Source organism: Balaenoptera physalus (genome assembly GCF_965194825.1).
Source record: "Balaenoptera physalus genome assembly, chromosome: 20".
In the NCBI taxonomy this organism is placed as follows: Eukaryota; Metazoa; Chordata; class Mammalia; order Artiodactyla; family Balaenopteridae; genus Balaenoptera; species Balaenoptera physalus.
The window spans coordinates 20,176,041-20,198,194 of NC_138901.1; the positions used below are offsets into that span (position 1 = coordinate 20,176,041).

The following is a 22,154-nucleotide window of genomic DNA, read 5'->3' on the forward strand; positions in this document are numbered from 1 at the left end:
CTTAGAACTTATTCATTCAGTCATTCAATAAATAATTTCTGATCGTATACTATGTGCCAAATACAGGGCAGGTCAATGGGAATTCAGCAGTGAACAAAATCAATCAAGATCTGGGTCTTCACAAAGCTTTCCTTGCCTGACTCCTGTAGCTGGTCAGGCAGATGAGACCAGCCATACGAGCAGCACATTCCAAAAACTCTTTGAGATCAGATGTTGGGAAGTCAATACGTATTTCTCAGGTAACAGTAGTGGTTAGTTTCCTGACCAGCCTAAAAGTATTTAACAGCAACAAAAACATGTCCAAGGTGGATTAATGTTATCACTATTTCAACTACATTGGTGTGGTTTTGATGGTAAAATTGTTTAGAGTTCTAAATTAGAATGGTTCCAGCCAAGCTGCATTTCTCCCTCCTTGGCTTCAGGGAGTCTGGAAAAGGTGGGATAGTGGTTCTTCCAGCACAGGCACTTCAGTGGTTAGGAATTCCAGGTACCAATTGATATTAATCATTGCACAGTTTTCTAAGTCAGGGAACAACTGGGGTTCTGACTTAGGCTGCCTCCCCCTTATCACAGGTATGAGGATGTTTCATTAGTCAAGTTCATAATCAGAGAGACCTGCTATCATCTCTCCATTTCTTCAGCATCACCACAAAGACTAGCTTGAAATATGAAGGTGCTTCGCATAAGAGGTTCTGAATTATTTGAGTTGCTATTGGAATTAGAGACCTTGTGCCTGAATTGCTCCTAAAGCTAAAAAGAAAAAAAAAATGGCCCTTGGAAAATCCTTCTTCCTTTGGTTCTTCTGATTCTGCATATCATAACTTAAGCTAAAAATAAGCTTTTGAAGATTAATAAACAATAGAGAGACACATTTGCTTATGAGAAATAAAAATTTATTATTTTACCATGCAAAACCCCAGCATAAATGTACTAATATCCTGGAAAAATATCTCATCTTGAAATATAGAGAAGTGGTGATGAGTCACTGGGATAGAGCTCCATTCAAGAGGAACTTTGATCTTTGTTTCCTCATTATTTTTTCAAGCCAGGAATTCAAATGATGAAAGCTGGAATTTTTCTAAAGATTGTCAAAGAGGGCCAGGATTAGCTGCATAATTATGTGGGAAAAGGGATAAACGGTTACTGCTGAGTTAGTTGTTGAAGGCAGGTAGGTTGCAAAAGTGGTATCTCTCATCTGATCCATCAGGGGTGGGAAGAGTTTGGACATGTTTCTGAATACCTGGGAAGATTTCTGTGCAGGGCTTCTCAGCAGCAGGAGGAAGTCCTGCATGTGGCCCAGCAGGGGTCCGGCTGGCAGCAGGGGTGGCGGCAGCACGGGGACTGCACAGAGACGGGATGGCAGCAGGTGGTGGTCCAGCAGCAGGGGCGGCAGACCACGGCCTGGCAGGACGTGGGGCAGCAGGTGATGGGGCGGCAGCAGCCGTCCTGCAGGCTGCACGGGGCGCAGCAGACTGGGCGGCAGCGGGGCTCACAGATGGGGCGCGTGTAGCGGGGCACGCAGGTCACGGGGCAGCTCACGGTGGTCTTGCAGGACACTGGGAGGCAGCAGCGGGGGTCGTGGCAGCAGCGGGGCTGGAAGCAGCCTCCGGCACAGCCCAGGGAGGAGGAGATGGGGCCGAAGCAGGAGCCGGGCATGGCGGTGTCTGGGGTTGCGTTGGCTTGAGCTGGTGAGAGGAGTTGAGAGTTCTCAGGTGTGAATGTCTTCCTCCTGCTCTGGGCCCTTTATATACCCTGGACAGCTGCTGATGACCCCCACGACACGCGGTCATTCCTAAATATCTGGGCAATTAAGTGAGGATTTAGCATTGACTAATAGTGGTTTTGGTAACCCTCCACCACATAATATCTATGCATACACACCACAGATATTTTTCATTTTCTTGTATTGTTTATTTTCATCAAATCTAGACATAGGATTAGAGTCTAGTGAATTTTCTTTTGAAATATTCCTAACTCATAAAAAGAACATTTTCTAAATTATATTGGTATCTAATCACTCTACCCTTTGGCCCTGAAGTTAGCATTTTATTTGTGGACTTCAAAGACTTGCAAAATTGCCACCCAAACAGTGACTTGGTATTTACAGCCATGCACATGATGGTAACTGGCTAATCACAGCACTCTAGTGCAGCCCAGCAGACACCTGCTTCCCAGGTGTCTCCTTCCGTGACTCACTGAAAGGCAGTTTTGTCGTTTTCCATATGAGGAGGGACCACATGGCACCCAGGATTGCTTCCACCTGGTTTAGTCACTCCTCCCCAGGAGGGCCTGGGTAGTCCTGCTTTGGTTGTTGGTGTCTCCCCATTCACCTCCAGGTGAATTCTGTGCCCTCCTCACCTTCTAAGCCTAGCTCAACTTCTACCTTGATTGTAAAACCCTCATGAAGAATCCATTGCAATTTTTATCTGTGTAATTTATTTGGGATTAGTCATTGCATGTGTGGATTCTGGGAAGGGAGGGCAGAGAATATATAGACCTATCTCCTCATTTTATAAGAGGGGTCATGTGGGTTCACCATGGTTACCCAACGGAGTACAGGTCTCCTCATTCCTCAGTAAGCAACTTCTACTATGAGTTTTCTGGTTTTCAGGCTCTGTAGACGATAGTTTTCAGACAGAAGAGAGAATGTCTCAAGTATTTTTTCCTTCCCCAGTTTTATTGAGATATAATTGACTATCTCAAGTAGCATCTCTAAAAGTGGTACTGGAAGGGAATTAGGAAACGTCTTACCCCAATGACAGATAATCCAAAAGGGCCTCAGGGCTTGCGTGCTGGGTCAGCACGGAGGATCAAAACAGGTCAACTTATTGGAATGGGGAAGAGGGACTGCTTTTTCCCAGGTGTTGGTCTTAAAAGTATAGTCTGGTTTCCCTTGGTAACACATTGTGGCTCTGTGAGATATGCTCTTGTCTAATTCCTTTTATTGTTTTTTATTTGTACCTTCACCCTACACCTTACCCTTTATGAGTTCCATAAATTTACTTCTTTTTCTTAATTGAGATATAGTTGTTGTATAGTGTTGTGTTAGTTTCTACTGTACAGCAAAGTGAAGTAGAGTTCCCTGGGCTATACAGCAGGTTCTCATTAGTTATCTATTTTATACATATTAGTGTATATACGTCAATCCCAATCTCCATAAATTTACTTCTTATGTGTGAAGTAGCTCTACACTTTTCCTTTGAATTTGAGAAAAAAAAAAAGAATCCTGTCCAGTCAACCATGAAAAAAGAAGGGCCGAGGCCTTGCAAACCACTAATCAAATGCTTTTAAAACATCATTTGTCCTAAAATTACCCCCTCAAGCTTCAAGGAGGAGGCTTTTTGTTGTTGTCATGGGGGTATTAGTTTTATTTTTGCTTCGATGATACCATGGAAGATATCATGAATGTTAACTGTATCAAGTTCATTCTCTATATTCCTCATGCTAAGATCCCCTCTTGAATCCTTTTATAATATTAGTTGATTTTTACTGTACAGACTAAAAAATTCTCCGAGATAATGTGGCTAGAATTACATGCAATATTCTAGGCCAAGTCACATTATAATTTGATATAAAGGTAATATTTTCTGATTGGTTTACAAATAGCCTTTTTGTTTATGCCTAACATTCTGTGGACATTTTTTGGCCTCAACAGTCCTTTGAACTAGTGTATCATAGTCTTACAAGAAATCTTGTTTTTTTTCTTAACTAGGCCGTTACTGGAAGCTTATACCCATTTTCCTCTAAGAACAGTTTATAATATTGTTATAAACTGGATTTTTTTTTTCTTCTCAATATATAAGAACTCTAAGTTACCATTTATCGAGTATTAGGTACAGTCCAGGGACTGTAATAGGTATTTTACCTATCTTATTAATCATCATAACAGTCAACTGAGTTAAATATTATTATCTCTACTTTATAGATGAAGAATTGAAACTTAGAGAGTTTAACTAATCTGCCCAAGGTTACACAGCTCTTAAATAACTGGAATAACACAGCTCTGAAGAGTCTGGATTCATCCCAGGCATGCCTGACCCTTAGTCCTGTGTTTTAACATATATGCTTACAAAACCCAATGGGATTTTTCTTCAATTTATGGTGAATAAATTCACTTTTTACCATCCATAAGAGCTTTAAAAAAGAGATTACCATGTATTTTTTTTAAACATCTTTATTGGAGTATAACTGCTTTACAATGGTGTGTTAGTTTCTGCTTTATAACAAAATGAATCAGCTATACAAACTTTTGAGATATTTTGCATGTCCTTTCATTTCAGCCTCATGCACAAAGTGGTCTGCGACGGTCCAGCTCCTGGAGACACTGTGTCTATCAGGGACTAGTGGGGGTGACCATGAGCTGGCGAGAAGCACATCCTAAAACGTCAGAATAAAATTAGGGGTAGGGGATTAAGAGATACAAACTATTCTGTACAAAATAGATGAGCAACAAGGATATATCATACAGCACAGGGAACCATAACCACCGTCCTGCAACAACCTGTGATGGAGTGTAATCTGTAAAAATACTGAATCACTATGCTGACACCCAAAACCAATATAATACTGCAAATCAACTATATTTCAATAAAAAATAAACAAAATAAAATTTCAAATTAGAGGCTGTGTCTCATATGTCATATCATAAATGTCTTAAAGCTTATTTTGCAGGGTTTTTTTTCAGGGATTAAACATCCACCCCATTAGGGAGTCAAGGTCTTCTTCAACTGTAAGGTTTGGTATCTTATTTTCTTCAAAAAGAGGCACAGTCCAAACCTGTGCTCCTGAAAATGGCCTGGGGGCGAGGATACTCTGTGGATTTTGTTTAGAGTCTCCACAGTTATGTAAGGAAAACTGGTCCTCACTAGTGGATGCTGAGGGAACTGAATGTCTGGTTTTGCTTCCACATTGGGATGTGCTTTTCCCACCCCACAAACTGCATGTTTTCCATAAGGTAAGACTGGGTCTGTGGTGCCAAAGATTAACTAAAGTTGGGGCCACTCCTCCTTGCTACATGTGCTGGGGTGATGGTTGGTCCAAGGGGCCATCCTGCCCCTCTGCCTCCGTCCGGTCAACACGTCCCTCTTCCCAGTCCACATTGGGGCTGTAGTGCTGGGGCTTCATGAGCGGGGACTTTCTCTTGTTGACTGGGACCCCCCAAAGCCTAATCCCTGGCTCTTCTCTACTTGGCCGTGGAGCAATTGTGTGCAGTACAGGGTCGCCTGGGGAGGGGGAGTGTGGCTGTGGCTCTCCCTGGGGATGTGGACACCAGCGGTATAGAGATCTCGGGGAGTGCTCAGGCACACGAACTCTCCAAGAGGCATACATCCTGCCCGGGCCATCAGCTACAAACCATAAGAGCTTAATTTTATCTATAAACCTAGAGATTATTATTAACCTAGCCCTCCAGAAAGTTTGTTGAAATAAAACACCCAACACAAACACTTGGGCACTCCCCTATTTTTATTTCCTTTATAGAAAACTATCTGGTTAATCTTTTCATACCGATTGGTGTATTAAGCTAGTTTCTTGTTGCTGCCACAGTTGAATTAGTCAGCTGCTGCTGCATAACTAGTAACCACAAACTCTTATAACACACAATAACAAGTATTTATTTCTTGGCCATTTGTCTGCAGTTCAGTTGGGTTTGGCTTTTTAAGGCTGGCCTTGGCTTCTGGCCATGGGTTAGTTTTGGACTTCCTTCTGAATTAGAGTTTCCAGATTTAGCAAAGAAAAATACACATCCCTCAGTTAAATTTGAATTTCAAATAAACAGCAAATAACTTTTTAGCATAAGTATATCTACGAATGCATGGGGCATACTTACCTAAAAGTTATTTGTTGTTTATCTGAAATTCCAATTAAGTGAGGCATCCTGCATTTTAGCTGGCAACCCTACTCTGACAGCACAAGCACAAGGGAGCAATTCTAGTCATATAAACACATTCCAAGTCTTGGCTTGGGTCATGTCCTCTAACATCCCATTGGCCAAAGCAAGTCACATGGTGAAGTCCAAATCATGGGGTGGGAAAGGGGGAGAGAAGACTTCTCCCAGAGAGGTAGGAGAAGCAAAGAGTAATTATTAGTGAAGAATGATCTAATCCACCAGAGTGGCAAATCAGTTACTATAATAAGCTTTGTTTTGAATCTTGGACAAAGACTTTTAGAATGTCCAATTAGATTATGCCCACTGGATCTCCGTTCATGTGGGTAACTTTTATTTCCCTCCCTCTTTTCTTCCCGATCAACCAAGAAATGCCATTGATTAAACAGGGACTGCCTCGTTTCTCTATAAGAAATTCATGTTACCTATTTCCTATTAGTTTATAGTTGATTAGGTGTTCAGGAGAAAAAAAATCTGGGAATTGCACTAATTTTATGAAAGTGGCTATTGATTTAATCAAATATTTCATTAGAAATTATATTTTACTGTGTACTATAAGTACCAATTATTCCAATGTCTAGCTGGTAAAATTTTCTCTTGGGAAAATTAATTAAAGGACTTCAGCAACACAGACAGTAAACTAATATGAAATCCCCCTCTGACTATATATAGATTCTGGGTATAATTTTTAAAGCAGTAAATTTCTGACCTTAAAAGAAAGAAAGTAAAAATTCCCAGGTGCCAGAATGAAGCAGGAACTCAAGAAATTGAGTTTTTCAATCTTTCAATTTTTCAATCTGTGAACTGGTGCTGAAGCTTCTTTAGGATATGGACCAATGACTTGGGACTGGGATTTTAATTCCCTTACTAGGACCAAAAGACATTACAAAAGAGTCTGGAGGGATCTCTCATCTGAGAAAGCCAGAACTAGAAATTCTTTGTAAGAGAAACCCAGAGAATCTTGTTCTTTGGCAAATGTTAATTGAAGAAAAACAAATTCTATATTTGGAACTGCTTACAATTTGCGTTTAGAATTCAATTTTAGACTTTGCTTTGGTGTAGGAATCCCAAGCTGAGAAAATCATTTGTCTCAGGCCAGAGAAACCCCTGGGACTCCCAGAAGTAGCAAACTCTAAACCTGCATGAGGGTGAACCAGTGGAGGACCATTTCCTCATGTGATGTGTCATTATTTATCATGAGTTAATATTCTTCAGGAATTGTTTTATTATAGAACTTTCATGTTCCTTGGGTGTAGAAGTGTCCTCATGATTTTATTGTTTATTAACCAACCAAGTATTGGTCTTAGTTACATCTGAATAGTAGGGCTTCTGCTCTTGTTAGTTTGTTTGGTGTTATGGTCACAAATATGACTTTCCTCCACTCCTTCATCCACATGATTACCTAACACCAGAAACCACATGGTTCATCTAAATGACAGGGAAAATAGTGGCTCCCAAAGCCTTGCAGGGACATTCCTTTAGTGAAATTGCTTTTTTAGCTCGGGGAGGGGATGGAGGGCGCCGAAGAACAATTATTCCATTAACCCATAATAAAGCACCAGCTTTGACAGGATATGATAGGAGAATTTGTCCAATTGCAGTATATCCTCCTAAATCAAAGAGGTGTTCTGGGTTCTCTGTCTTTTGAGACCAAGCCAATCACACTAAACTCTTTAGCTTCTGAGTCTCTTTAATGTCTTCTGCAAAGTTTCAATAGTCTTAGTCTTTTGATAAAAAGAAGTAAAAAAGATGTAAATGAGTTCATTTGTACACCTGAAAGTAACACAACATTGTAAATCAACTATACTCCAATAAAAAAATTTTTAAATGGCACTCTCTGCCTCTTGACATTTTTACTTTTCTATTTTAAGTAAAAAAAAAAAACAAACCTTTTTGCTTTTTTCATCATATCAAATCTCAGGTGTGTAGGGGTCACACAGTCTCTTTTGTTACTAGGAGTTGACCAAATCTCTCAACTCATGAGCAGCTGATGTCAGGTGCTCACATGGGGCCATTCTGCAGTCTGGAAGTTCTCATGTTCCTTATTTCTCTTCTCTTAAATACAAAGAGCTGTCATTACCTGCAGCCCCACCACTGTCAATAATCGTAGCCAAAATTTGCTCATTGTAATTCATAGAGGTGAATTTATTCACCTGCATGAATAAATACTTTTACTTAGTATTCAAATAAGTGTAATACAGGAAGGAAAGGAGCCTCAGGACTGACATTGGCTTGGCAGATCTTCCCCATTCGGCCTTAGCCCCACACCGGCCAGCAGTATCTTGTAACTCCTCCCATCAAGAGGTAGATTCTATTTCCCCACTCTTTGTGTCTGGTTTGGTCTTATGACTTGCTTTGACCAATAGAACATCATGGAAATAGTGTTATATGAGTTCTGGAATCTAAGCCTCAAGAGGTCCTGAAGCATCTCCTTTTCCCTCTTGGAAAAGCTCTACTATCATAAAAGAAGCCAAGTAGAGCCTGCCAGAGAACGAGAGACCATGTTGAGAAGAACCAAGACACCCCAGCTGACAAGTAGCACCAACTACCAGACATATAAATGAGGCCATCTTGGACCTTTTAGCCCCAGTTGAACTTTGAGACCAATGCAGTGGCATGAGTGAGAAGAGGAAAGATCATCAGAATGCCCAGTCAATGCAGAGAATTGTGAGAAATAACAAATTGTTATTGTATTAGGCTATTGAGCTTTGGGGTGGTTTGTTATGTAGCAATAGGCAAGTGAGACAATCTTTACATATTCAATTTGTTTATACATGTGAGAATCGCCCCTGTGGAGAATGTGGTCTTGGTGTCCATCTGAACTCCCACTAGTTTCCTCATCCTGGAAAAAAGCCAGCATAGAAAGCATTTTAATGGATGATAATATGTGATAATGCTGATTTAACTGTAAATTTTTTTTGTTTTAATATTTTTATGGACAGTTATAGAACATTATTTTGGAAAGTAATTTCTGATACTATCTAAAGCTGTAGCTATTTCCAATTCTGAATCAGGGGTTAGGAAATCTTGACGTTGCTTACTCACTGGGCAGGTTTCAATCTCCTTTGCAGAATTCAGTACCAGTATGCTCACAGAGCCAGTGTGCACCCCAGCTGAGAACTGCTCAAAATTACAAATTAATTTCAATTAAAAAAAAATCTTTTAAAAAAGTGAGTTCTAAAATTCCAGCCTCCCAGTGTCAATATGTGTCAGAATGTTAAGTGAGGAGATATTTGAATTATGAGGAGAACCCTGAGAGACACACTCAGAAACATACCACACCAACCAGATGAGGCATGTTTGCTTAAAAGTACAGTGAACTATGGGGCTTCCCTGGTGGCGCAGTGGTTAAGAATCCGCCTGCCAATGCAGGGGACACGGGTTCGAGCCCTGGTCCGGGAGGATCCCACATGCCGCGGAGCAACTGGGCCCGTGAGCCACAACTGCTGAGCCTGCGCGTCTGGAGCCTGTGCTCCGCAACAAGAGAGGCCGCGACAGTGAGAGGCCCGCGCTCCGCGATGAAGAGTGGCCCCCGCTTGCCGCAACTAGAGAAAGCCCTCGCACGGAAACGAAGACCCAACACAGCCATAAATAAATAGATTTTTAAAAAAATACAGTGAAATATAACCCATCGAGTTGTATTCACTAAATTTGTACAGCTTTTTTACACATCAATCATACTTTAATAAAGTGGTTTTTTTTTAATGCAATGAAATATGCATATCTTCTCAACAGAACTCAATGGACATATGATCCACCTGTGATTATAATTTGGAAACCTTGTTTATTGAGTGAAAGGAATTGGGTACATTAAATTCTTTACAGGAGACTTTTCTTCTCTCTTTGGCACACACTCCACACTCAGAAATTTGGTTTTACCTTTTCTCCAAATGGGGCCAATGGTATTAAGGGGTGTAGTGTGTTTTAATTAAGAGCTAAAGACATGAATTAACTCTGTCCTAATTTAAGATATTAAGTGACATGCATGTGCACATACACATACACATTCATGCCACTTTTGTTCTAATATCTTAAATTATCTGTATCTGGTATAGCATTTATCATCGTGATTTCATCGTGGGTTGTCCTTCCTTGTATCTTCATGAAAATACAGTTGCCTAGTTACTTCGTAAAATGAAAATAATAGGGAAAAAAAGCCAATGAATTCCTATGTGCAGAAAAGTTTATTAGAAATCAGAGAAGTGACAAAACATAAGAAATTCACTCTCTTAGAAAATACAGGGTATAACTGGACCCCCCGGTCTGAGGGTGTCAAATCAGTGCCACTCAGGGGCTGCAGATAATGGCCATGTTGTTGAAAGGATAATCTAGACCCCCAAAGTGATCAGGTAGAATGAGAAATTTAGAGGATTGGGATAATTTCTTATCTGAGGGATTGCAAATTAATTCCTACTAGGTGCTGATATTGAAAGGAAAAGATAGCAAGGGAGAGAGTATAAAACGAACCAGAATGTACTCACAGAGTCAGTGGGACAGTGGTGCACTCATTGGAATCATGGGGTTCAGCCCGCTGAATGACGTCCACCGGACTCCATGTGTCCTAAGGGTCAGCACAAGAAAGGATCTACATCTGTGGGGACAGAGGTCAACTGAGACAGTGGTCACAGGGCAGGGGGCTCAGCAGCAAGGGGAGGCACAGCACACGGGGCGGGGCCAGGTGGAGGTGACACAGGTGGGGCGATAGCAAGTGACGTAGCAGGAGACCCGGCCACAGATTGGGTGCAAGCAGCAGCTGGGGCGGCAGCAACTAGAAATGCAGCATCTGGGGCGGCAGCAGGTGGGCTGGCAGCACCAAGACTGGCAACAGTGGGGCCTGCAGCAGCTAGAGATGCAGCAGGTAGGCCTGCAGCAGCTGGACACACAGCAGCTGGGACGGCAGCAGGTGGTCCTGCAGCAAGTGATCTAGCAGCAGCTGGCGTGGCAGCAGGTCTCCTGGCAGAGACCTTGGCCACAGCTCTGGTCAGAGCAGACAGAGCTGCAACAGGAGCTGACCGTGGTGTCAGAGGGTACAGGTTCTGGGCGGGTTTCCAGGAGAGAGAGGTTCTTGAGTTTGGGAGTCTACTTGGCGCACAGCCCCCTTTATACCCTGCTAAAGAGCTGCTATCATTGCTTCATTATTTCCTTGTTATTATTTATCCTACTAGAAAAACGTAATCTTTTAATTCCATAATTGTGTGTTTCTAGTTAAGTATTCCAAAATATCACATTTCCTTTTCCTGGTGTGCTCCTGTGTTTCCAGTTGAAAGACCTGTCACATTTTTTTTCCCTAGTGGGTGTCACCTTTGTTCCTGGTGGGTGCAATGTCTTACAAAGCTCTCGTCACATGACTTTGACATTTTGCTTTTGAATGTGACGTTCTCTCCTATCACTGCCCCCTGAACATCACAGAGAATGGTTCTTACAATGCTCATGTATCTTTCCTTGTCAAGGGTGAGGAAAACATGTGCTGGTCAGGTGAAATGCTAGAAAGGAATTAGAAAGAAAGACCCATTTGGGGGGAGGGTGTCCCCCCTCTAAAGAAGATGGCTGTGATCCTCTGTGGGCATCCTGGATGGTCAGGGAGATAGTGGGACCGCAAGGCAGTTTCGAACTCTGTGTCTGATCTTATTCCACCATCTCAAGCTGAGGCACTTAGCAATACTCACTGCTTTTAAATAGTAAAAACACATTTTTGCTCTATGTCTTCCAGGATAGGCATTAAGAGCGGGAAGTTTTGATTTATCTTTTAGTTGTCAAACTTGTACAATGGATATTTCATTACAGAAGCATTTGTTATATATAAACAATATTTGGAATTATTAAGCCTTCAAAAAGATGTATCAAAGACATTCTTTTGGGTACTGAGAGAATATAACAGATAACTCTTCATCTTTTTCCTGTTGATACTTGAATAAGACACAGCATAGAAAACAGTTTGGCAACAGTTAAAAGAATGACAGTTACTTTTAATTGAAGAACTAAAATCAAAATATATAGTATGTGGTTAAGTTCCAAACACCTTCAGTAAAAGGTGAGGAAATAATAATATTTATCATTTGTAAGGTATTCACTATGTACCCGGCATTATGTTGAATATCTTATATTTGTTTTTAATCTTTAATGCAACATATAATATAGTGTGTATTCTTATTACTCTTTTAAGCAATAGACAAAAGAAGCATAGAGAAGTTAAGAGGAAAAAGAAACTTGTAGAAGATTAAACAGAAGGTAAGCTTGTCTTAGTCTTGGGACAGCTGAGGAAGGGGTGAAGAATAAAACTTGCAAGCCTTTGCTGAAGCTGTTTCATCTTCCTGGAGTGTTTCTTCTTTCTTGTCAGCTCTGCAAACTCCTATTCCTCTATCAAAAACCCAGCTTTACCCTCAATGCTTCCCCCTCAATGATAAACTACCCTGTTCATATATAATTCTTCCCTGCATTAGCACACTAATGTGCACCTAATTTAGCACACTCTGCTGTACCACAGTTATTTTCTACTATTCCCCCAGTTGCAATGCAGATACCCTGAAGGTATGAGCTATGAAATTTAATTTTCTTACCATGGTGTTCAGCACAAGGCTAGCACAGAGCACATTAGTGATAAATATTTGTTGAGTGAATGAAGGCTTTTTGATGACATAGGGGCATGTAATGGTCCTTTAAAAATATATATCTTTTTTTTAAATTAATTTTTATTGGAGTATAGTTGCTTTAAAATGTTGTGTTAGTTTCTGCTGTAGAGCAAAGTGAATCATGGCGACCTAAATGGGAAGGAAATCTAAAAATATATGTACTTTGACTGATGGAGAAAAGAGGGAGAAACATTACAAACAAAGGGATAATTGTTACATTTGAGGAAAACCACATAAAACACATTTGTGGAAGTTAAGATTTGATCTAGACAATGAGACTTCTTTACAAGTAAACATGGATACAGATGCCTATATTCACACAGGAAGTAGGTAAACACCAAATGGTAACACTGGTTCTGCTTCACCTCCAGACTTCCCAGTCTTGCTCTTGTTGCTAGAAGTAACCACCATTACCAGTTTAATGTCAATCAGTTAAAAATATTTGCTGAACATCTATTGTCTTTGAATTTCACCCAAAGCAGACTCGGAGACAAACATGTGAGTGCAAGTAGTTTACCTGGGAGGTGATCTCAGGAAGCATAAGTGAGGAAAACGGAAAATAAGGCAGGAGAGAAAGAAAAACCCAGAAGTTTCTGTTAATTATAGGGTCACAACTGTGGGTAACTGGGAAAAGAACCTGGGGACATACCTGAGGCTGAGGGCAGTTAGCTGCCTGATGGCATTGTATGCTTAGAAAGCCCCAGAGAATCAACTGAATGTTAGTGTTAATAGTGAAGTTGGACATAAGGCAAACTAAGAAAATCGATAGATTTCTTACACACTTAACAATATTCCTTTTTACGGCTGAGTAATATTCCATTGTATATATGTGCCACATCTTCTTTATCCGTTCATCTATCAATGGACACTTAGGTTGCTTCCGTGTCCTGGCTAATGTAAATAGAGCTCCAATGAACATTGTGGTACATGTCTCTTTTTGAATTATGGTTTTCTCAGGGTATATGCCCAGTAGTGGGATTATTGGGTCGTATGGTAGTTTTATTTTTAGTTTTTTAAGGAACCTCCATACTGTTCTCCGTAGTGGCTGTATCAATTTACATTCCCACCAACAGTGCAAGAGGGTTCCCTTTTCTCCACACCCTCTCCAGCATTTATTGTTTGTAGATTTTTGATGATGGCCATTCTGACCAGTGTGAGGTGATACTTCATTGTAGTTTTGATTTGCATTTCTCTAATAATTAGTGATGTTGAGCATCCTTACATGTGTTTGTTGGCAATCTGTATATCTTCTTTGGAGAAATGTCTATTTAGGTCTTCTGCCCATTTTTGGATTGGGTTGTTTGTTTTTTTGATATTGAGCTGCATGAGCTGCTTGTATCATTTGGAGATTAATCTTTTGTCAGTTGCTTCGCTTGCAACTATTTTCTCCCATTCTGAGGGTTGTCCTTTTGTCTTCTTTATGGTTTCCTTTGCTGTGCAAAAGCTTTGAAGTTTCATTAGGTCCCATTTGTTTATTTTTGTTTTTATTTCCATTTCTCTAGGAGGTGGGTCAGAAAGAATCTTGCTGTGATTTATGTCATGGAGTGTTCTTCCTATGTTTTCCGCTAAGAGTTTGATAGTGTCTGGCCTTACATTTAGATCTTTAATCCATCTTGAGTTTATTTTTGGGTATGGTGTTAGGAAGTGTTCTAATTTCATTCTTTTACGTGTAGCTGTCCAGTTTTCCCAGCACCACTTATTGAAGAGGCTGTCTTTTCTCCACTGTATATTCTTGCCTCCTTTATCAAAGATAAGGTGACCATATGTGCATGGGTTTATCTCTGGGCTTTCTATCCTGTTCCATTGATCTATATTTCTGTTTTTGTGCCAGTACCATACTATCTTGATTACTGTAGCTTTGTAGTATAGTCTGAAGTCCGGAAGCCTGATTCCTCCAGCTCCATTTTTCTTTCTCAAGATTGCTTTGGCTATTCAGGGTCTTTTGTGTTTCCAAACAAACTGTGAATTTTTTGTTCTAGTTCTGTGAAAAATTCCATTGGTAGTTTGATAGGGATTGCACTGAATCTGTAGATTACATTGAGTAGTATAGTCATTTTCACAATGTTGACTCTTCCAATCCAAGAACATGGTATATCTCTCCATCTGTTTGTATCATCTTTAATTTCTTTCATCAGTGTCTTATAGTTTTCTGCATACAGGTCTTTTGTCTCCTTAGGTAGGTTTTTCTTAGGTATTTTATTTTTTATGTTGCAGTGGCAAATGGGAGTGTTTCCTTAATTTCTCTTTCAGATTTTTCATCATTAGTATATAGGAATGCAAGAGATTTCTGTGCATTAATTTTGTACCCTGCTACTTTACCAAATTCATTGATTAGCTCTAGTAGTTTTCTCGTAGCATCTTTAGGATTCTTTATGTATAGTATCATGTCATTTGCAAACAGTGGCAGCTTTACTTCTTCTGTTCTAATTTGGATTCCTTTTATTTCTTTTTTGTCTCTGACTGCTGTGGCTAAAACTTCCAAAACTATGTTGAATAACAGTGGTGAGAGAAGACAACCTTGTCTTGTTCCTCATCTTAGTGGAAATGGTTTCAGTTTGTCACCATTGAGAATGATGTTGACTGTGGGTTTGTCATATATGGCCTTTATTATGTTGAAGTAAGTCCCCTCTATGCCTACTTTCTGGAGGGTTTTTATCATAAATGGGTGTTGAATTTTGTTGAAAGCTTTTTCTGCATCTATTGAGATGATCGTATGCTTTTTCTCCTTCAATTTGTTACTATGGTGTATCACATTGATTGATTTGCGTATATTGAAGATTCCTTGCATTCCTGGGATAAACCCCATTTGATCATGGTGTATGAACCTTTTAATGTGCTGCTGGATTCTGTTTGCTAGTATTTTGTTGAGGATTTTTGCATCTATGTTCATCAGTGATATTGGCCTGTAGTTTTCTTTCTTTGTGACATCTTTGTCTGGTTTTGGTATCAGGGTGATGATGGCCTCAGAGAATGACTTTGGGAGTGTTCCTCTCTCTGCTATATTTTGGAAGAGTTTGAGAAGAATAGGTGTTAGCTCTTCTCTAAATGTTTGATAGAATTCGTCTGTGAAGTCATCTAGTCCTGGGCTTTTGTTTCCTGGAAGATTTTTAATCACAGTTTCATTTTCAGTGCTTGTGATTGGTCTGTTTATATTTTCTATTTCTTCCTGGTTGTGCTTTTTTAAGAATTTGTCCATTTCTTCCAGGTTGTCCATTTTATTGACATATAGTTGCTTGTAGTAATCTCTCATGATCCTTTGTATGTCTGCAGTGTCAGTTGTTACTTTTCTTTTTCTATTTCTAATTCTGTTGATTTGAGTCTTCTCCCTTTTTTTCTTGATGAGTCTGGCTAATGGTTTATCAATTGTGTTTATCTTCTCAAAGCACCAGCTTTTAGTTTTATTGATCTTTCCTATTGTTTCCTTCATTTCTTTTTCATTTATTTCTGATCTGATCTTTATAATTTCTTTCCTTCTGCTAACTTTGGGGGGTTTTTTGTTCTTCTTTCTCTAATTGCTTTAGGTGTAAGGTTAGGTTGTGTATTTGAGATGTTTCTTGTTTCTTGAGATAGGATTGTATTGCTATAAACTTCCCTCTTAGAACTGCTTTGCTGCATCCCATAGGTTTTGGGTTGTCGTGTTTTCATTGTCATTTGTTCCTAGGTATTTTTTTGTTTCCTCTTTGATTTCTTCAATGATCTCTTGGTTATTAAGTAGTGAATTGTTTAACCTCCATGTGTTTGTATTTTTTACAGATTTTTTCCTGTAATTGACATCTACTCTCATAGCACTGTGGTTGGAAAAGATATTTAATACGATTTCAATTTTCTTAAATTTACCAGCGCTTGATTTGTGACCCAAGATATGATCTATCTTGGAGAATGTTCAATGAGCACTTGAGAAGAAAGTGTATTCTGTTGTTTTCGGATGGAATGTCCTATAAATATCAATTAAGTCCATCTTGTTTAATGTATCATTTAAAGCTTGTGTTTCCTTATTTGTTTTCACGTTGGTTGATCTGTCTATTGGTGAAAGTGGGGTGTTAAAGTGCCCTACTCTAATGGTGTTACTGTAGATTTCTCCTTTTATGGCTGTTAGCCTTTGCCTTATGTATTGAGGTGCTCCTATGTTGGGTGCATAAATATTTACAATTGTTATATCTTCTTCTTGGATCGATCCCTTGATCATTATGTAGTGTCCTTCTTTGTCTCTTGTAATAGTTTTTATTTTAGAGTCTATTTTGTCTGATATGAGAATTGCTACTCCAGCTTTCTTTTGATTTCCATTTGCATGGAATATCTTTTTCAATCCCCCTACTTTCAGTCTGCATGTGTTCCGAGATCTGAAGTGGGTCTCTTGTAGACAGCATATATACGGGTCTTGTTTTTGTATCCATTCAGCCAGTCTATGTCTTTTGGTAGGAGCATTTAATCCATTTACTTTTAAGATAATTATCGATATGTATGTTCCTATTACCATTTTCTTAATTGTTTTGGGTTTGTTATTGTAGGTCTTTTCCTTCTCTTGTGTTTCCTGCCTAGAGAAGTTCCTTTAGCATTTGTGGGAAAGCTGGTTTGGTGGTGCTGAATTCTCTTAGCTTTTGCTTGTCTGTAAAGGTTTTAATTTCTCTTTTGAATCTGAATGAGATCTTTGCTGGGTAGAGTAATCTTGATTGTAGGTTTTTTCCCTTTCATCACTTTAAATAGGTCCTGCCACTCCCTTCTGGCTTGCAGAAAGTTCAGCTGTTAACCTTATGGGGATTCCCTTGTATGTTATTTGTTGCTTTTCCCTTGCTGCTTTTAATATTTTTCTTGGTATTTAATTTTTGATAGTTTGATTAATATGTGTCTTGGCAATTTTCTCCTTGGATTTATCCTTTATGGGACTCTCTGCGCTTCCTGGACTTGATTGACTATTTCCTTTCCCATATTAAGGAAGTTTTCAACTTAATCTCTTCAAGCATTTTCTCAGTCCCTTTCTTTTTCTCTTCTTCTGGGACCCTTATAATTCAAATGTTGGTGCATTTAATGTTGTCCCAGAGGTCTCTGAGACAGTCCTCAATTCTTTTCATTCCTTTTTCTTTATTCTGCTCTGCGGTAGTTATTTCCACTATTTTGTCTTCCAGGTCACTTATCCGTTCTTCTGCCTCAGTTATTCTGCTACTGATTCCTTCTAGAGAATTTTAAATTTCATTTATTGTGTTGTTCATCATTGTTTGTTTGCTCTTTAGTTCTTCTAGTTCCTTGTTCAATTTTTCTTGTATTTCCTCCATTCTATTTCCAAGATTTTGGATCATCTTTACTATCATTACTCTGAATTCTTTTTCAAATAGACTGAGTATTTCCTCTTCTTTTGTTTGGTCTGGTGGGTTTTTAGCAGGTTTTCACCTTGCTCCTTCATCTGCTGTGTGTTTCTCTGTCTTCACATTTTGCTTAACTTACTGTTTTTGGGATCTCCCTTTTGCAGGCTGCAGGTTAGTAGTTCCTGTTGTTTTTGGTGTCTGCCCCCAGTGGCTAAGGTTGATTCAGTGGGTTGTATAGGCTTCCTGGTGGAGGGGACTGGTGCCTGTGTTCTGGTGGATGAGGCTGGATCTTGTCTTTCTGGTGGGGAGGATTGTGTCTGGTGGTGTGTTTTGGGTGTCTGTGAACTTAGTATGATTTTAGGCAGCCTCTCTGCTAATGGGTGGGGTTGTGTTCCTGTCTTGCTAGTTGTTTGGCATAGGGTGTCCAGCACTGTAGCTTGCTGGTCGTTGAGTGGCGCTGGGTGTTAGTGTTGAGATGGAGATCCTGGGAGAGGTTTCACCGTTTGATATTATGTGGAGTCTGGAGGTTTCTGGTGGACCAATGTCCTGAGCTTGGCTCTCCCACCTCAGAGGCACAGGCCTGACACCCGGCCAGAGCACCAAGACACTGTCAGCCACACGGCTGGGTACATGGGGAGCTTCTTGCCTTTTGCTAAGTCTGAGGTCTTCTGCCAGTGTTCAGCATGTGTTCTGTAGGAGTTGTTCCACATGTACATGTATTTCTGATGTATTTCTGGGGAGGAAGTTGATCTCCACGTCTTACTCCTCTGCCATCTTGAAGGTCTCTCTACTATATTTTTAGCACTTGTTATCATTGGTGGATTTGTTTTTTGTTTTGGTTGCTCTCTTCTTTCTTTGTCTTTTTTTAATTACTTTTTTATTTCTTTATTTTTAATACTATTTTTTTATTTTTTATTTTAATAACTTTTTTATTTTATTTTTTCTTTCTTTCTTTCTTCATTCTTTCTTTCTTTCTTCCTTTCTTTCTTTCTCTTTCTTTCTTCCTTCCTTCCTTCATTTCTTTCTCTTTCTTTCTTTCTTTCTTTATTTCTTTCTTTCTTTCTTTCTTTCTTTCTTTCTTTCTTTCATCCCTCCCTTTTCTTCTGAGCCATGTGGCTGATAGTGTCTTCATGCTCCAGCCAGGTGTCAGGCCTGAGCCTCTGGGGTGGGAGAGCCGAGTTCAGGACACTGGTCCACCAGAGACCTCCTGGCCCCATGTATAATCAAACAGTGGAATCTCTCCCAGAGATCTCCATCTCAACACTAAGACCCAACTCCACTCAATGACCAGCAAGCTACAGTGCTGGACACCCTGTGCCAAACAACTAGCAAGACAGGAACACAACCCCACCCATTAGCAGAGAGGCTGCCTAAAATCATACTAAGTTCACAGACACCCCAAAACACACCACCAGACACAATCCTCCCCACCAGAAAGACAAGATCCAGCCTCATCCACCAGAACACAGGCACCAGTCCCCTCCACCAGGAAGCCTACACAACCCACTGAATCAACCTTAGCCACTGGGGGCAGACACCAAAAACAACAGGAACTGCTAACCTGCAGCCTGCAAAAGGGAGATCCCAAAAACAGTAAGTTAAGCAAAATGTGAAGACAGAGAAACACACAGCAGATGAAGGAGCAAGGTGAAAACCTGCTAAAAACCCACCAGACCAAACAAATGAAGAGGAAATAGGTGGTCTACCTGAAAAAGAATTCAGAGTAATGATAGTAAAGATATCCAAAATCTTGGAAATAGAATGGAGGAAATACAAGAAAAATTGAACAAGGAACTAGAAGAACTAAAGAGCAAACGAACAATGATGAGCAACACAATAAATGAAATTTTAAATTCTCTAGAAGGAATCAGTAGCAGAATAACTGAGGCAGAAGAACGGATAAGTAACCTGGAAGATAAAATAGTGGAAATAGCTACCACAGAGCAGAATAAAGAAAAAAGAATGAAAGGATTGAGGACAGTCTTAGAGACCTCTGGGACAACATTAAATGCACCAACATTCGAATTATAGGGGTCCCAGAAGAAGAAGAGGAAAAGAAGGGGACTGAGAAAATATTTGAGGAGATTATAGTTGAAAACTTCCTTAATATGGGAAAGGAAATAGTCAACCAAGTCCAGGAAGCACAGAGAGTCCCATACAGGATAAATCCAAGGAGAAACACACCAAGACACATATTAGTCAAACAATCAAAATTAAATACCAAGAAAAATATTAAAAGCTGAAAGGGAAAAGCAACAAATAACATTACAAGGGAATCCCCATAAAGTAAATAGCTGATCTTTCAGCAGAAACTCTGCAAGCCAGAAGGGAGTGGCAGGACATATTTAAAGTGATGAAAGGGAAAAAACCTACAACCAAGATTACTCTACCCAGCAAAGATCTCATTCAGATTCGAAAGAGAAATTAAAACCTTTACAGACAAGCAAAAGCTAAGAGAATTCAGCACCACCAAACCAGCTTTCCCACAAATGCTAAAGGAACTTCTCTAGGCAGGAAACACAAGAGAAGGAAAAGACCTACAATAACAAACTCCAAAACAATTAAGAAAATGATAACAGGAACATACATAGCGATCACTACCTGAAATGTAAATGTATTAAATGCTCCAACCAAAAGACATAGAATCCCTGAATGGATTCAAAAACAAGACCCGTATATATGCTGTCTACAAGATACCCACTTCGGACCTAGGGACACATACAGACTGAAAGTGAGGGAATTGAAAAAGATATTCCATGCAAATGGAAAACAAAAGAAAGCTGGAGTAGCAATTCTCATATCAGACAAAATAGACTTTAAAATAAAGTCTATTACAAGAGACAAAGAAGGACACTACATAATGATCAAGGGATGAATCCAAGAAGAAGTTATAACAATTGTAAATATTTATGCACCCAACATAGGAGCACCTCAATACATAAGGCAAATGCTAACAGCCATAAAACGAGAAATCTACAGTAACACCATCAGAGTAGGGGACTTTAACACCCCACTTTCACCAATGGACAGATCATCCAAAATGAAAATAAATAAGGAAACACAAGCTTTAAATGATACATTAAACAAGATGGACTTAATTGATATTTATAGGGCATTCCATCCAAAAACAACAGAATACATTTTCTTCTCAAGTGCTCATTGAACATTCTCCAAGATAGATCATATCTTGGGTCACAAATCAAACCTTGGTAAATTTAAGAAAATTGAAATAGTATGAAGTATCTTTTCTGACCCCAACGCTACGAGACTAGATATCAGTTATGGGAAAAAATCTGTAAAAAATACAAACACGTAGAGGCTAAACAGAACACTACTAAATAACCAAGAGATCACTGAAGAAATCAAAGAGGAAATCAAAAAATACCTAGAAACAAATGACAATGAAAACACGATGACCCAAAACCTATGGGATGCAGCAAAGCAGTTCTAAGAGGGATGTTTATAGCAATACAGTCCTACCTCAAGAAACAAGAAACATCTTAAATAAACAACCTAACCTTACAACTAAAACAATTAAAGAAAGAGGAACAAAAAAACCTCAAAGTTAGCAGAAAGAAAGAAATCATAAAGATCAGGTCAGAAATAAATGAAAAAGAAATGAAAGAATCAATAGCAAAGATCAATAAAACTAACAGCTGGCACTTGGAGAATATTAGCCAGACTCATCAAGAAAAAAGGGAGAAGACTCAAATCAATAGAATTAGAAATGAAAAAGGTGAAGTAACAACTGACACTGCAAAAATACAAAGGATCATGAGTGATTACTACAAGCGATTATATGCCAATAAAATGGACAACCTGGAAGAAATGGACAAATTCTTAGAAAAGCACAACCATCTAAGACTGAGCCAGGAAGAAATAGAGAATATAAACAGACCAATCACAAGCACTGAAATTGAAACTGTGATTAAAAATATTCCAACAAACAGAAGCCCAGGACCAGTTGGATTCACAGGCAAATTCTAGCAAACATTTAGAGAAGAGCTAACACCTATCCTTCTCAAACTCTTCCAAAATTTAGCGGAGGGAGGAACACTCCCAAACTCATTCTACAAGGCCACCATCACCCTGCTATCAAACCCAGATGAAGATGTTACAAAGAAAAAGACTACCCAATACCACTGATGAACATAGTTGCAAAAATCCTCAACAAAATATTAGCAAACAGAATCCAACAGCACATTAAAATGATCATACACCATGATCAAGTGGGGTTTATCCCAGGAATGCAAGTATTCTTCAATATATGCAAATCAATCAATGTGATACACCATATTAACAAATTGAAGGAGAAAAACCATATGATCATCTCAATAGATA

General features: G+C 39.4%; 1 long non-coding RNA gene and 2 pseudogenes across 5 annotated transcripts in view; 1 reads left to right on the forward strand and 2 right to left on the reverse strand.

Annotated features, from left to right (window-relative positions):
• Positions 1 to 22,154, forward strand: part of LOC309650789 — a 381,028-nt gene that overhangs the window by 321,222 nt on the left and 37,652 nt on the right. Inside the window, exon 10 of one of the 3 annotated variants that reach the window (XR_014257707.1) lies at positions 4,281 to 9,971. The exons of the other annotated variants lie outside the window; for them this stretch is intronic. This is a non-coding gene — a long non-coding RNA (uncharacterized lncRNA). Of the gene's footprint in view, positions 1 to 4,280; positions 9,972 to 22,154 lie in introns of those variants that run through there. 3 annotated transcript variants of the gene reach the window in all.
• Positions 1,267 to 4,287, reverse strand: LOC309650773 (keratin, high-sulfur matrix protein, IIIA3 pseudogene; annotated as a pseudogene). The gene has a single exon. The product of its transcript is annotated as a keratin, high-sulfur matrix protein, IIIA3 pseudogene (transcript).
• LOC309651188 lies at positions 9,996 to 11,241 on the reverse strand (annotated as a pseudogene). Its single transcript has 2 exons — positions 11,215 to 11,241; positions 9,996 to 10,963 (listed from the first exon to the last, which is right to left on the reverse strand). The product of its transcript is annotated as an uncharacterized misc_RNA (transcript).